This window comes from Lissotriton vulgaris, chromosome 6 (assembly GCF_964263255.1).
Source record: "Lissotriton vulgaris chromosome 6, aLisVul1.2, whole genome shotgun sequence".
NCBI lineage: Eukaryota > Metazoa > Chordata > Amphibia > Caudata > Salamandridae > Lissotriton > Lissotriton vulgaris.
Window position 1 is genome coordinate 891,458,705 of NC_141694.1, and position 15,361 is coordinate 891,474,065.

Consider the following 15,361-nt stretch of genomic DNA (forward strand, 5'->3'; position numbering starts at 1 on the left):
GAGCCTCCGTTCCTGACACATTTTCTATCATTCGCAACAAGAATTTCAATTTTACTGAGGACGCGGAGGAGAAGATTATCTCACCCACCCACCCATTTATTCATTTCTTTGCTCACAGTTAGTTTCATAAATATGTATTTTTTTTATCGTTTTATGTCTATTTTCTTTCCCTCCCAGATGACGTTATGTATTTGTTCTGATATGTCCCTTTGAATCAGTGTTTTTACGGCCTCAGTGTTTTACTTCCTGGCAAGGAAATGTGGACAAATGTGTTGCAAATAAAATAAGTCCATTCATGTTGGTTCTTCAGGTATTTATATTCAGGTAGGATGTTACATAACAGAGAGCCACCAGGTGCAGCCTCACTGCTGCTCAGCCCATCCACCAACTGACTCTCTCACACACATGAACATTCCATTCCCCAACATTCTCTCACACAGTCACCCAGGCTGAGTAGCAGTATAGCACATCTCCTTTCTTTATAAGGGAATACAGAAACTCTCAGAACGGTATCCGAACAAATGCAAGGAATAAATAACATAACATAGTTCTGAAAAGTAGCATGAAAAGTAAAGGTGACAAAGTCAAGCAGAAAGAATGAAGTAGATAGAAAGAGACACAGGAAGATAAGTACAAAACACTAATGCACCATCTCCCTTCTTATCACAACACAACCCACACTCCCACACCAAAACTACCAACAAACCAAAGTACCCGAATCATGCAAGCTGGTCAGGCAAACACAAGAAAAGTACAAGGGTGCCAACAACAAAAGTGTGAAGGAGAACCATCCAATAACGAAAAATAAACAGTATGCACTCGTGGAGGATATCCACACAGAAGATAACATAACATAACATCACAATAATTGCAAAACTTCACCCAACAACACAAGTTGGGGTGAGATGTGTGGGGAATGAACCACACAGAACATATGCATTTACCCCAACGATTAGTTTGGGTGAGAAGTGTAGAAGGGACTCCACACGGAACAGAACACTCCAAAATCTAACCATGACGTGTGAAAGAAAACACTCCCAATGCAAACCTTGATGTGCAAGGAAGAAAAATGCAATGCAGACGAAAAATAAGAAGCAACCTGGCAATATGGTAAGTAAATGTATATAAGGAAAGAACATATGCACTTTCCCCAACAGCAATTTTAGGTGGAATGTATGGGAAACACCCCACACAGAAAATAAGCAAGCACAGAATGTTACACCCAACAACTTCAGCACTTCCCCCAACAACAAGTTGGGGTAGAATGTATAGGAAATACCCCACACAGAACATAAGCACTACCAATGCAAACCTTGACGTGCAAGAGAAAAAAACCACAATCCCAATGCAAACCTTGACGTGAGAGGGAAAAAACAAAACGTGATGCACACTAACATTACAGCAATACATTTAAGGCACTCTCCCAACGCAAACCTTGATGCGCGAGGGACAAGGGGCGTAATGCACACAATCACATAGTAATGTGGACCACAAGTAAATACATGCACACAAAAAGTATAAGGATAAAACACTGCAGAAGTCATAAGATGTTGGCTATCATTTTCAGAGACCGCAAGCAAACGCAATGAAATAAAAGAACACAGCCCATGACAATATAAAAAAAAATGAAGACCAGTGGTTCCAGATACGTGAAGACAGAATAAGCAGTTACACTGTGAAAGATGCCAAAAGAAGATGGTAAAACAGCAAAGCATTGAACATCTGAACTAAAAAAACAAAATTTAATAAACAAACTGGTACTTCACTCTACACACTCTCACACAGTCACCCAGGGTGAGCTGCAGTATAACAAAATGATTCATCTTTCAACGGTGTTCTGAAATTATGGGGATGTGCTTCGCTATTTCCGGAGTTTGTCTTGGAATGATCGATTTTCCTGATGTTGCAGACTGAGGACTTTAGGTTCCGTGAAGCCAAGATTTTCGAGCTAGGCTCCTATTGCCACTGCTTGTGATTATTTTTCAGTTGGTTAATGACCCTGTCATTGCAGGGTCTCGGACTGTTTAACTGTTCTCCTTGGACTGGAGCAAAGAAAGAAGAAGCTGTATTGCTGTAAGAAGGTTATATAGGGCCGGGGCTCTGTGCTTGGTCATGTGACTATGAGGTGGTCATGGGAAATGTAGTGTTTTAAACAAGTTTTATGTGATTTGCTGCTGAAAAATAAAGAGTAAAAAAAAGAGAGGCATATTCCTCGCCTCCATGTACTCAATAAAATTGAAAATTATTGTTGTGAATGACAGAAAACTTTTTTTTCAGGCTAATCCTAGATGGTAGAAAGCGGGTGATGTCATAATTCAAATGCTGTGAATGGTGGGTGCTGCATGGGTAACTGGGAACATCAGTGTATGATCTTCACGGGACCGCCAGAAGCGTGTGGTACACATGAGTCCGGACACAGCTCGTGAGGCCACCCAAAGCCATTGGGGAATACGCCTAGCCTACCAAGGGAAAGCAGCAAAGGCGGTACCTGTGTTAATTTCCTCTGCCAGTGAAGCTCACCAGATACTTCCTTGGCACTGGAAGGACATTATCCGCCTTTTAACCAGTTTGAAGACAGATTGACATTCATATAAAAGCGCTGATCGTGCTGGTGAGTTCCTTGAAGGAAGACAACACACAAAAACTCTAATTGCCAAATTGTGTTGTCTGAGTGATAAATATGCCACAATATCTGATGGAAAAGTACCTTTATTCTGCGGATAAGCAACCCACAGAAGGAACCCAACCAGCAAGTCCAAGAGAAGTTTAGCAACTGATTATTGAGAATGCATGCTTGCTCCTGAGCTCCCAACCACATTCCATGTGTGTGAGTATTCACATGTGGGTAGGTAAATAATCAACAGAGAAACACATGGACATACTACTTGCACACCGACTTATTACTGATATTTTGGAGCTGAATGTACATCATTATTACACTGTTACTATTGATTATCAGCTTTATACTTCACTAGTTCCTCTGTGCCAGTCATGGGTCAGCTAAAACGATTCTCAAAGCGGTCCATGACCAGAGTTTTGAGCACTCCGATAGTACAAAGGAATGATTGCTCTGCAGAATGGAGTTGTCAGTGTCAAGCAAGGGATTTCTGTGCACTGTGCTGGTTTTGCGGAAAAGTTCCTGACTGCGGTTGGTGCACATCAGCATGCTGATCTCATGGGCTTAGAGCACCGCGAGCAAGCTGCACTGCAACAACAGATAACCCCAACAGTATTTGGATATCTTTCTTTCCCTGTTGATGGGTGACTATGAGCACTGATGCTGTCTAGAGTATTGTCTTGGGCTGGGCTGGACAGTGACAAAGGTCTCCAAGCTTCCTTGAGTAATTCTCAATGCATGAGTAGCTGCGTCTTGGTTCTAATGGTAGTAAGAACTCCTGTCGGGCACGTGGCAGTTTATCTCTTTTATTGTTGCGGTCCTTAGTAATGCAAGATTATTTGCAGTTACTTAAGCCTTGAGGTTACTGACGTGGTGTGAAGACCGCCAAACCTGTTTGTCTTGAGACATTATGACCTCTTACCAAATCGAGAGATAGTTGTTTCTCCAGCTTTTTTGTCGGGTAAAATCAATCTCCCACTAGTTAGATGAAGCTGCGTTACTTTTGACTTAGATGCAGCTGATTTGGACATGTTTATTTCTATTGACCATGTTTTATTTCCACATAAATAAGAAGGACATGTCCACATCTATTGCTGCATGACAAAATACTGCACTAAATATGATTCTGAAAAGCAAGAAGCATCCTTTGAGCCCCTGTGAGCATTCTCACTGCTGTATAAATCACCTTTTATTTCTACATTTGTCCTGCATACAAAATTTAAGGTCTCTGTGACTTCATGCATATTAATATAAAGACTAGATTTCACGTCTTAACAGAAGTGTATGCTAAATATGAGGACCAGATATTTAATCCAGTGGATGTTCTGTTCCTTAGTTTAGGCAGTCTTCGCTAAACTGTTCATGTGCCTTTTTTCTGTTCTTGAATCAACATTTTTATTGACTTTTGAGTATGGCCAGTGATAAAAGGCTGCCATGTGGGCATAGCCCATTCACTTCCCTGTTCAGTATACCATAACTTGAGTAAAGCAATGCAAAATAATGTACTTCCCTCCCTGTCCTCTTGCCATCACCCAGGACTGTGCAGGATTAATCAGGGTAAATAGGTCATAACCCCTCATCAAGCCAGCTGGAATGTATCTTTATAGGTAAGGCCACTCTTCCTTTTCAAATAAGCCATTCGTGGTTTAGTTGCTTAGTGGTAAAAAGGTTGTAGAACAATGAGATTGAGACCTTATTTCCAGTGCAAGTCTTACATATTTTTCTCATGGTGTTAGTTCTCATACACCTGTCATTCTTGTTGCTTGATTCATGACCCAGTACCAGATATGAAAGTAGAAAAGTCTACCACCCCCAAGCCGATACCCATGTTTGCTCTGTATAAAGCGCTTGATAACACTCCTCTTGAACAAGTCTCCACCAACTATATAATATTCGTATGACCATTCAAAAAATGCCTTAGCTGCCTTCCAGGGGAGAATTGAGGGTTAATCTCTCGCAGTGCAAGAGGGTAATGGCATCTTGTGGTATGATAGTGTGCCACCAGATAGGCCCAGGTTTCAAGACTTCTTCCAGCTTCATGGCTAAGGCAATAGCCACTTGGCCGGTCTATCTTGGGTAGTCATAAATGCCACAGTGCTCTATGTGCAATTGGTTGGTCCAAGTGCCCCCATGGTTTGTCCTATTCATGACATATCCACTCTGTCACTAACCTCAGGTGCACCGTATAAATTGTATCATATTATAGATGCTCCCCAAAACCCCATCTGAATCAGAGCTGTCAGTACTCTTATCCAAATGAGGCTTCTTTCCTTCTCAAACACAAAAGATAATTTATGATTTCAAGGAGTCGGGGTGGGATGATCTGTAATAAATATTAGTGGCCTGGTAGAGTATTAATTTTAGCCATATTTATTTGTGCCAACCATGAGAAATATTGATGTGTCAATCTCCCTGAGTCTGCACCTCTAGTCCTCAGTGATTTAGGATTCAGGAGAGAAAAGTTTGAGTTCAGTCTGTGAATTCCCAGATACTTAACTTATTTGTTAGCTCTCTGAAAGAAGGCATTCTTCAATAACTGTGCTATTTCATCTGATCAACAGGTTAAGTAAGGATCTCTGATTTACTATAGTTGAACTCAAAACTTGAAGTTGCACGACATTTCCAGCTAACCCACAAGGGCAGCAATGGAGATCTTTGGTTCTCCTAAGGTAAAGAGAATATCACTACATCACTAGCAAAAAGGCTGGTTTTAAAATGCCCCTCTATAGGGAAACCCACCTTGTCTCCGTGTTGAATCTCCCCAAAATGTTCAGTCCCCCAAACCAAATAGGAGTTGCGAGAGTGGGACATCAGCAGAGTCCCTCTTTATAATAATAAGGGGCTAGAGCTGCAGCCATGAAGTAATATCTTAGCCTTGTGGCACTTAGAATTAGAATTCAAAATCCAGGCAAAATATTTAGCTCTGAAGCCCATTTAAATGATCACTTCTGTAAGAAAGGACCAGCTTATATTGTCATCTGCTTCTCTGCCTGGGACAAAACTGGACGGATTAATCTCTATTTAGGAAGGAAGGAGCTTATCCATACTATTAGCCAATACTCTAGAAAAATCTTTGGCATCAGTTTAATTACATGTAAAGGGTGATGTGATGCCTGCTCCTTGGGTATTTTCCTGAGTTTGGAAATACACAAAGTCATCCAGGTTGGCTTGTATCGTTCTAGTGTGTTAGGTCCTTTGGCCAATAATCGGGCATAGAAGATCGTGACTAGGGTAAGCTTCCTCACCTTATGAGAAACGGTTATCTCGATATTGTTATTAGCTCTGCTCATTCTGTGTTTTGACCTGAAGTTGAAGTCTTGAGTCTGTGTCTAAGAGTGAGGAATAATAATATACACTATCAACTTCTTAAAGGGACGTCATATTTCAGAAATCCATTATGTCCTTTAAAAATTCTCTGGTTCCAATTGGTGCCTTGTAATCAGGTGTCAAAGAATGGCAGTATTTTCATTGGATCAGAACTGTGGTAATAGCTTCTCTAATTATGCCAGGGCTAATATTCAATCAATCAATCAATCGGAGTACTTGTAAAGTGCGCTACTTACCCGTGAGGGGCCCGAGGTGGTGAGGGGACGGGAAGGGGGGGGGGGGGGTGCTGCTAGTGCACGAAGAGCCAGGTCTGGTCTTGGATTCCATTGAGGCTCTAATCATACACTTTTCTGATTATGATATACATTATACACACACCAGGGCATGATTACTTTCCAATATTTGAATATTGAATATTCACAGCCCCTGCTTATGAAGAGGCAGTGTAATTAATGATTTTGTTTCAGTTAGCCTTCTGATCACTGTATGAATCTGAATATGCCAGCACTTTTCATTATATTGGAGAAGCAGTGTTCAGGGTATATCATTTCTCTTTCTTACTTTAGTTTTTGAAAAAGCATCTTGTGAATTACTCTGGGAAATTTACTTTGACGCATACACTCTATTTCACAAAATGTTACTGTGAAAAAGCTCAGATCCTGTCTTTGGCATCGTGCTCAGGTTGCCAGCTGAGGTTGAAAGGCGATCGCCCCAGACTTACATTTTTCTCTTTACCACATTGTGTTATTCTTGTGCGGATTATTCCATCTCACCGGTGCAACAGCTACTTCATTGTCTTAAATATGAGTACATCCCAAGTGCTACATCAAGGACTTGCCATTTATATTTTACAATTAGATAAACTCTGGAGTCTTATCAGTCAGAAATGTATGGGCTAGCTACAAATGAAATTTCTTCTTTCACATGCAAATGTAGTTTTTTTCACTCATGAAAGCATTTACTTGCATGAATGTTTTTACAGGGACAAGAAGTAGGTGATAAGTGTACCTTCCAGTGCTTGAATACTCACCCGCACCCACAAAAACAGGTTTAAGCATATTTACCAACTCCCCACCACCATGGAAAATGTGTAGAATTGCCTGCAGACGATGTCAGAAGGAAAACTTTGAATTGGTGGGAGGGAATCTCCTTGAGGGTGCTGGGGAATATATTCCCCTACCCCTGGGTATAAAGGAAGAAACGCTTTTATCATGTGAGTTTGAACTTACATATGTGTATGAGCAAATATACACATGTATATATCCACTTCTGTAAATTCTTGTGAATTTGTAAATCTGCACCAATGCCAGGACGGTTATATGTCGTTATAACGAATTCCGTTGCAACGCATGCCTTTACCACGCATGCGTTACAACGGAATTCGTTTTCTACGCATAACCTTTACCACTAATATTCCTTTACCACGCATAGATTAACAACGTTTGTCGTTGTTAATTTATGCATGGTGAGGGCATATTCTTGTTAAAGGTTACACCTCTCCCCTTACACGTCCCCAGCCTCCACTCGTTATAATTACCCCTGCCCTTAACCTTTTAATATTTTTTTTTTAAATTACATTTCCCCTTACCTTTTTCACTCGTCTCCTCTCCATCTTCTTACTTACGTTGGCCGTACGTCGTAAAGTGGAAGTGGATGTTTAATTCCGTTTCCTCTTTAACGACGCTGACTGCTTGATCTTCGGCACTTCAGGTTAGTTCTTTTTGGGGGGGCGGGGGGGGAGTCCCCCCCCCCAACCCCCCCTTTATTAATACCATGCGTTTTTTAATATTTGGGGGGAGACCCTCCAAATCCCCCCCTTTTTTTTGGTCTCGGCTAGAAACGCGTTCTCGCCAGAGAACTATAGCGATCGTTTCAGCCAAGAAAATCCAACAAAACGAGACGAGCTGTGCACACGTGCAGCATTGTGAATGGGAGAGGGAGCGACAAGAGCTGGCCACGCGCAGATTTGGCCGCGCGAACGCTCACGGCGCCAGCGTCTCCACAGCGCGCCGATAACTGCTCTCTTCCTGGCCGGCTTCACGGAAGGCAGCATGGAGTGCGGTGCCACTCTGAAGTGGCCCATGGAGTTTGAGGCCCTGCTTAGCCCCCAGTCCCAGTCCCCCAAGCGCAGGAGGTGCGCCCCGCTGCCTGGGTCCCCTGGGGGACATTCCCCGCAGCGGTGCGGTCTGATGTCCCACGGCGAGGAACAGCCTCATGGAACACCACTGCCTCTGCCTTTTGTTGGGGAGCGACGCCTCACCCCAGGTAACTGCAGAGGAGGCTCAGGCCGGGTGGCACAGGGGAAGCGACCACATGGGGGTTATCAGGGGACACAGCTCTGATGCACCTCGGGCACAGGACTGACGCAGATATTCACACAGCTCTGATGATGCACCTCGGGCACGGGGCTGACTCAGTTATTCACACAGCTCTGATGATGCACCTCGGGCACGGGGCTGATGCAGTTATTCACACAGCTCTGATGATGCACCTCGGCACGGGGCTGACGCAGTTATTCACACAGCTCTGATGATGCACCTCTGGCACGGGACTGACGCAGTTATTCACACAGCTCTGATGTTGCACCTCGGGCACGGGGCTGACGCACTTATTCACACAGCTCTGATGATGCACCTCGGGCACAGGGCTGACTCACTTATTCACACAGCTCTGATGATGCACCTCGGGCACGGGGCTGACGCAGTTATTCACACAGCTCTGATGATGCACCGCAGTTATTCACACAGCTCTGATGATGGACCTCAGGCACGGGGCTGACGCAGTTATTATGCACACAGCTCTGATGATGCAACTCAGACAGGTGCTCACAGCTGTTAATATTCACACAGCTCTGATGATGCACCTCAGGCACGGGCTCACAGCTGTTATTATTCACACAGCTCAGATGATGCACCTCAGGAACGGGCTCACAGCTGTTATTATTCACACAGCTCGGTTGCTCTCTCTAATACTCTTTACTAATAACTCTCCTACTCTCTATCGACGTCTCACTCTACTATTTACTGTGGGTGTGGGTGCTAATGCAATAGGTCTTGCATATGTACGTGATGAAGCTATTGGCAATGTAAATAACAATGCCATTTATTTATGATTAAAAAAAAAAGTAAAATAATGAGCAATGCCAATAGCTCTACCTTTAATGCTGCCAAAACCATTGCATTGTAAATGCTTGTTTTTTTCATTTACCACACATACCTTTACTACGTATTTCGTAGTAAAGGTATGCGTGGTAAAGCCTCTCGTTGTTACCACGCATGCGTTGTAATGCATGCGTGGTAAAGGTTTTCGTGGAAACGGCCACGTTGAAGTGGCCGTTTCCCTGCCAGGACATAGACCTACTGGTGGTCGTTTGTGACTTTCATTAAGCGTAGGGCCCTTGTTGATCTGATGCTGTAAATCAGGTTTACACAGATATGCCATTATGTTAATTTATATTGGCATCCCTCAAACAGGTTTCATTAGGTGATGCATTAGAGAAATTATATTCACCAAGGTGTTGCTTTCCCTACCTGCTCAGTCCCCCGTCAAAGTTCACATCAGTGTGGTAAAAAAATGACTTCCTTTTGGCACTCTTTCCAGTTCTTCTAGCTGCTCTGTGCTATGAAAAAGTAATCAGCAAGGGAGTTTGACCTACGCACATGAGTCTTGTACACTGTTGTGCCTTGCTCACCACATGACCACCACGTTCCCTGTCCAGACCCACACTCCCTAGATGCTCTCATGCAGCCCCTGTCATGCCGGAGACTCCCTGGAACTATTTAAGTTGGTGCTCGAGAATTGGTTGTAATCACCCCCATGATTATGTCACCCAGAGAGATCTCAACAAATTTGTCTGTTAACAATGGCAAACATGCTTTTTTATTACTACTTCGGCTATTGAAATTAACAGGTTTAATGTGCCTTCCATTTATTTCCATTACCACCTCTGTGAACTTCCCATTGGAGTTAAATATTTCGTGGAAGACTGCACGGGGAACTGAACTGCAAAAGACTAATGTAACTTCTAACGTCTTATTGGTGGCCCATGTGAGGTATTGCACCTGTTAATAATTATCAATCAATCAGAGTTTGTGAAGCACAGCTACTCACCCGAATGGGTCTCAAGGCGCTGGGGGGTGGGGAGTGCGTAGCTTCTGGAAGTTCACTGTATTTCTTCGAAGAGACAGGTCTTGAGGTCCTTCTAGAACTTGGAGAGAGTTGGTGTCTGTCGGAGGTGAAGAGGAAGGGTGTGCTATGCCTTGGCCGCGAGGAGGGAGAAGGAGTGTCCTCCTGTTCTGGTCTTCTTGATGCTTGGTACCGTCGCAAGATAGAGCTGGGCTGAGAGGAGGGATCTGTGGGGTACGTGGAATGAGAGGCTGTGGTTCATGTAGGTGGGTCCATTGTTGTGGAGGGCCTTGTGGGCCTGAGTGAGAAGCTTGAAGGTAATTCTCTTCTGGACAGGGAGCCAGTGTAGGGGCTGATGTGGCAGTGGCGCGGTAGGTTGAGGACTAGTTTAGCTGTGGTTCTGGAGTTTGCGAGTGCGGTTCTTGTTGTTCTGGGCATAGAGTGCATTGCCATAGTCTAGTCTGCTGCTAATGAGGGCATGGGTGACGGTTTTCCTGTGTTCAAGGGGAATCCAGTTGAATGTCTTTCGGAGTAGGCAGAGGGTGTGGTAGCAGGAAGAGGTGACATTGTTGATTTGGTGGTCCATTTTGAGTTCGTAGTCCAGTATGATTCCGAGGTTACGTGCGTGGTCCGTGGGGGAGGGGGGTCCCTGAGGGCGTAGGAGCCACCAGGTGTCGTTCCAGGCGCCAGGGTGTGGGCCCATGATGAGTACTTCAGTTTTGTCCATGTTGAGTTGTAGGCAGCTGTTCTTCATCCATCTGCCGACTGCTTCCATTCCTTCTTGAAAGGTTAGTTTGGAGACGGGTTCGTTGGAAAGGGTGAGGATGAGTTTGATGTCGTCTGCGTAGGATACAAGGTTGAGTCCATGGGAGCTGACAATGGGGCAGAGCGGGGCCATGTAAACGTTGAACAGGGTAGGGCTGATGGAGTATCCTTGGGAAACTCCGCAGGTGGTCAGTGTGGGATCTGAGAGGAGCGGTGGGAGTCTGACCCGCTGCGTTCTGCCAGAGAGGAATGTGTGGATCCTGTCGAAGGCCTTGTTCTGGATTCCTGCATTGTGGAGTCTGCAGGCTAGGGTGCGGTGAGACTGTGTTGAAGGCGACTGAGATGTCCAGGAGGATGAGGGCCACAGTCTTTTCTCTATCAAGGAGGAAGCAGATGTCGTCTGTCGCGGCGAGAAGGGTTGTTTTGGTGCTGTGATTCTTCCAGAAGCCTGATTGAGAGGGGTTGAGGATTTTGTTTTCTTATACGAAGGAGGCGAGTTGAATACTGACAGCTTTTTCCATGACTTTCATCGGAGTAAGGAGTTCGGTCTAAAGTTCTTGAGGTTGGTAGGGTCTGCCGAGGGTTTTTTCAGGAGAGGGTTGATCTTGGCATGTTTCCAGTCATCGGGGATGGAGACGTTCTCAAAGTAGCAGTTGATGATTAGTTGAAGCTCGGGCGATTATGTCTGCTGCTCTGTGGTAGATGTGGTGGGGGCAGGTGTTCGTGAAAGTCCTAAAGTGAGTTGTCTTCATAGTCTTTAGGGTGTCTTCGATGCTGAGGGCAGTCCAGCTGTCCAGTGTCGGCTGCGTGGTGTGGGGGACGATGGGTGTGGGTTCTTTGTGAAGGTTGTTGTCATCGAAGTTGTCATAGATGATTTTGATTTTGTGATGGAAGAAGGAGCGGAGTCTGTTGCAGAGGTCTTGGGAGGGTCGGATGTTGGAAGCTTCACTGTTGGGTTGGGCAAACTCTTTGATGCTAAAGAGTTCCTTGCTGTTGTGTGCATGGGTGGAGATTCTGCCCTGGAGAGCTTTCTTCCTTGAGTATCTGATGAGTTTGTGGTGGGTGGTGATGGTTGCTCTGAAGTTGTCGAGGTCTGCTGGGGTTTTGGAGTTCCTCCATAGCTTGTAGCGGCATCGGCAGGTTTGTCTAGATTCTCTGAGTTCGGTGGAGAACCAGCCTGCTTTCTTGGTGTGTGGGTTGGACGTTTTCCTGAGGGGCGATGGTGTTGGGGCAGTCGGCGATCCAGTTGTGTAAGGTACAGGTGGAGGTAGTGGGGTCGTCAAATTGGATGGCCTCCAACTGCCTCTAATGTAACGTCGGGAAGACGGAGGTAATGCTCTTTGGGAAAGCTACTATACTCTGGTCCCCCGACTGGTGGCCTCTGGACCTAGGACCTGTGCCCTCCCCAAAATTGACTGTCAAAAATCTGGATGTGAAACTGGATCAAAACCTAACCTTAAAGGAGCACGCAAATGTGATTGCAGGAGCTTGCTTCCGCACCATTGGCCTGCTCAGACGAGTTCTCCCCCTCTTACCTGACACTTATAGAAAGACCCTTGTACAGGCCCTGATAATAAGTTGATTAGACTATTGTAACGCGCTCCTGATATTAGCCAATGAGGATGCCATCAATCGGCTTCAGGTAGTTCAGAATATAGCGGCTAGACTGATTCTGAACGCTCCTACTGGAACACCTTCCAGGCCCCTGCTGAGAGAACTTCATTGGCTCCCAATACGGCAACGTGTCAAATTTAAAATTTGCTGTACCGTCCACAAGTGTCTGTTTGGAAATGGCCCCATCTACTTGACCCAAAAGTTACAACTCTACAAACCAGACCGCTCTCTGCGTTCAAGCAATCCACTTCTATTAAAACCCCCTCTTATCAAAAAGACCAGACAAGGCGGCCGTGCCCTCTCACTAGTGGGGCCGACCTTGTGGAACAACCTGCCCTTCACCCTCAGACAAATCTCCAATCATCTATCCTTTAGGAAAAGGCTCAAAACCAACCTGTTCCTGGAGGAATAACTAGCTGTAGCTCTATCACCTAAACCCCTGCTCATCTGCAAAGCCTTTCTCTCACCATCTTAGCGAGCAAAGCGCGGAGATACCCCGACCGGGGTCGATTCTTGCGCTATACAAGAATTTAAATAAATAAAATAGATGGGAGGGGAGTTGCTAAGGGAGGCGGCGAGCTGGTGGTCGGAGATCTTGTTCAATTCCTGCGCTGGAGCTGGTGTGGGCGTCTGCGGTGGATGTTTGTTTTGAAGGTGAAGTGTACACATCAGTGGTCCGTCCTTGGGAGTTTGGAGGTGTGGCTGAAGGCGATGGAGTTTCCTGCTGTGAAGATGGGGTCGAGGGTGAGTTGATTCTGGTACGATCTATTTGAGTCCGATGTTTTGGAGGGAGATGGAGTTGGGTGTCTTGGCGGTTGTCGAGGTGGAAGTTGAGGTCTCTCAGGAGGGTATAGTAGGTGGAGGTAATGGCATGCAGGGTGATGATGTTGGTGATGGAGCTGGAGAAAGGTGCACGGGGTACTTTGGGTCATTCGATGAGGGTGCCTCGGAGGGTGGCGGATGGGTTGGTCTGTATCTAAAAGTGGAGGTATTCCATCAGGTTTGTGGGTTTGTCGGTGTAGGTGCTCAGACGGAGGTCGGCCTTGTGAGCGATGGCGATGCCTCCCTCGGGGCGGTCCTTCTGGGTGAACTTGTAGCCTTTGTGGATGGCAATTGCGATGTCTGGGTCCGAGATGGCGTTCGTCCAGGTGTCGGTAAGGAAGACGACATCAGGGATGGTGCTGTTGAGGAGGTCCCAGATTTCCGAGGGCATCTGTGGAGAGAGCGGACGTTGAGGAGGATGCATGTTATGGTTTGTCGTGCGGTGGAGTTGGTGCTGGAGAGAGGAGGTGGGTACTGTGTCTCGGCGAAGGAGTGGTGGCAGCGTCGGCAGGTGAAAGATCCATGGATGTTGAGAGTTGAAGATAGCTTGCAGTTGTTGTTCTTGCCGACGTTGAGTGTGTAGAGAGCGAAGGAGGTGTAGTGTTGGTGGGTCAGAGGGCCAGGGTTCCTGGTGCTGGTCGCAGGCGGTTGTGGACGGGCGTGGACTGGCTTGCCTTTGGCACTGTGCGGCCGCACATCGGCTGCCATTAAGTAGGAGCCTGGGGAGGGAGGGACAGCTGGGAGGCAGAAGCGGGAGGGGCTGTGGGGGCAGCAGCAGTGGGAAAACTCCAGAAGGGGCTCGGAGCGGGGAGTGAAAGGAAAGCGAAAATGGGCGGAAGAAAGAAATAAGTAAGAGATAAAGATGTTAAAAAAGAATTAAGTTAGAAATGAGGCAATAAGTAGGAAATAAAAAAGGAAAAATGACAGGCAAGAGTAACCGGCAGGAACAGGAGCAGTCCGGGGTGCAGCACAGGGCCTCGAACCACGGTCTGCGGCGGTGAAAGGTAGAGGCACTGCCTGGTTGCACTGTGGTGGAGCGGTGCGCTGGGAGAGCAGAAACCCAAGGGGTTCTTGTTTAGGTATCCCCTCCCTTTTGAATTCTATATGTAATTTTTTTCCGGTGTAGGTTTCAAGTGTAAATGTATGTGTATTAATGTTGTTATACATTGCAACATGATAATTCAGTGCTTGAATATATATTCATGCTTTTTCTCTATGGTTTTGAATTGCAATCCCAGTGATGTTTTTTAAATAAGCAACACCTCCTACTTTTCACATTGTTTTTAAACAATAAGCAGCTCTCTCAGAATGTAAGTAAGTGAAAGATTAGAATGGTTTACTATTAAACTTTCAACAATGTTTGTCCAGTATATATATACACTGGAAAAGAGTGTTGTGGGATGAAGAGAAAGTTCATACTAAAGACTGAAGACTGAGGCGGTGCAGGTCCGTAATCCCCTGCCTTGCTGAAGGCTATGAGGAAGGCATATGTAACCATTTTACTGGTTATGTCAGCTTGCTGTTTCACCAGAGGACAGCCGTGGCTATTTCTTTATTTCTTTGCTGAACACTGGTCCTATTATCCATAAAAAAATGCCGGTGTGAGCCATCTATGAAACTCAAAGTGGGTCTCTTTTGCTTAGTTAGCCGAGAGAAAAGCGGGGATGGGGATATTGATGTAAATTACGCCCTCCTCAAGGTACAGTATTTTTTACTGCTCTCACTCCTAGTAAATGTCATTGCCACTATCTTGTTCATTTTTCTAATCGTTAATATACATATTGAGTGCAATTTAATAAGATTTAGATTTTAAAACATCTTCCCAAAATATTCCTGGTTTCCCGGCGTTCTTGAGTGCTCATTCAAAATGAAAGACGGTTTGGGTTCCACTAAAATCTGAAACTTCACAGGACTGATCATTACCTAGAAAACAGTTCACTGATGTAATGCTCAGTGGGTTGCAATCCACCAGGTTTGATGTCTCAGGTTGCCCTGTTGACTAAGTATTTAGCGCCAGAAAGTCTACAAAACCAATTTCCGTCTTTAAAGAAATTCAGAGCGAGTATTGCATCAGTAAAAGCGTGTCTAAAA

At 45.3% G+C, this 15,361-nt stretch overlaps 1 protein-coding gene across 1 annotated transcript in view; it reads left to right on the forward strand.

The window, feature by feature from the left end:
• The window catches only part of ANAPC1 (anaphase promoting complex subunit 1), a 763,513-nt gene that overhangs the window by 19,862 nt on the left and 728,290 nt on the right, over window positions 1–15,361 (forward strand). The window lies entirely within an intron of this gene.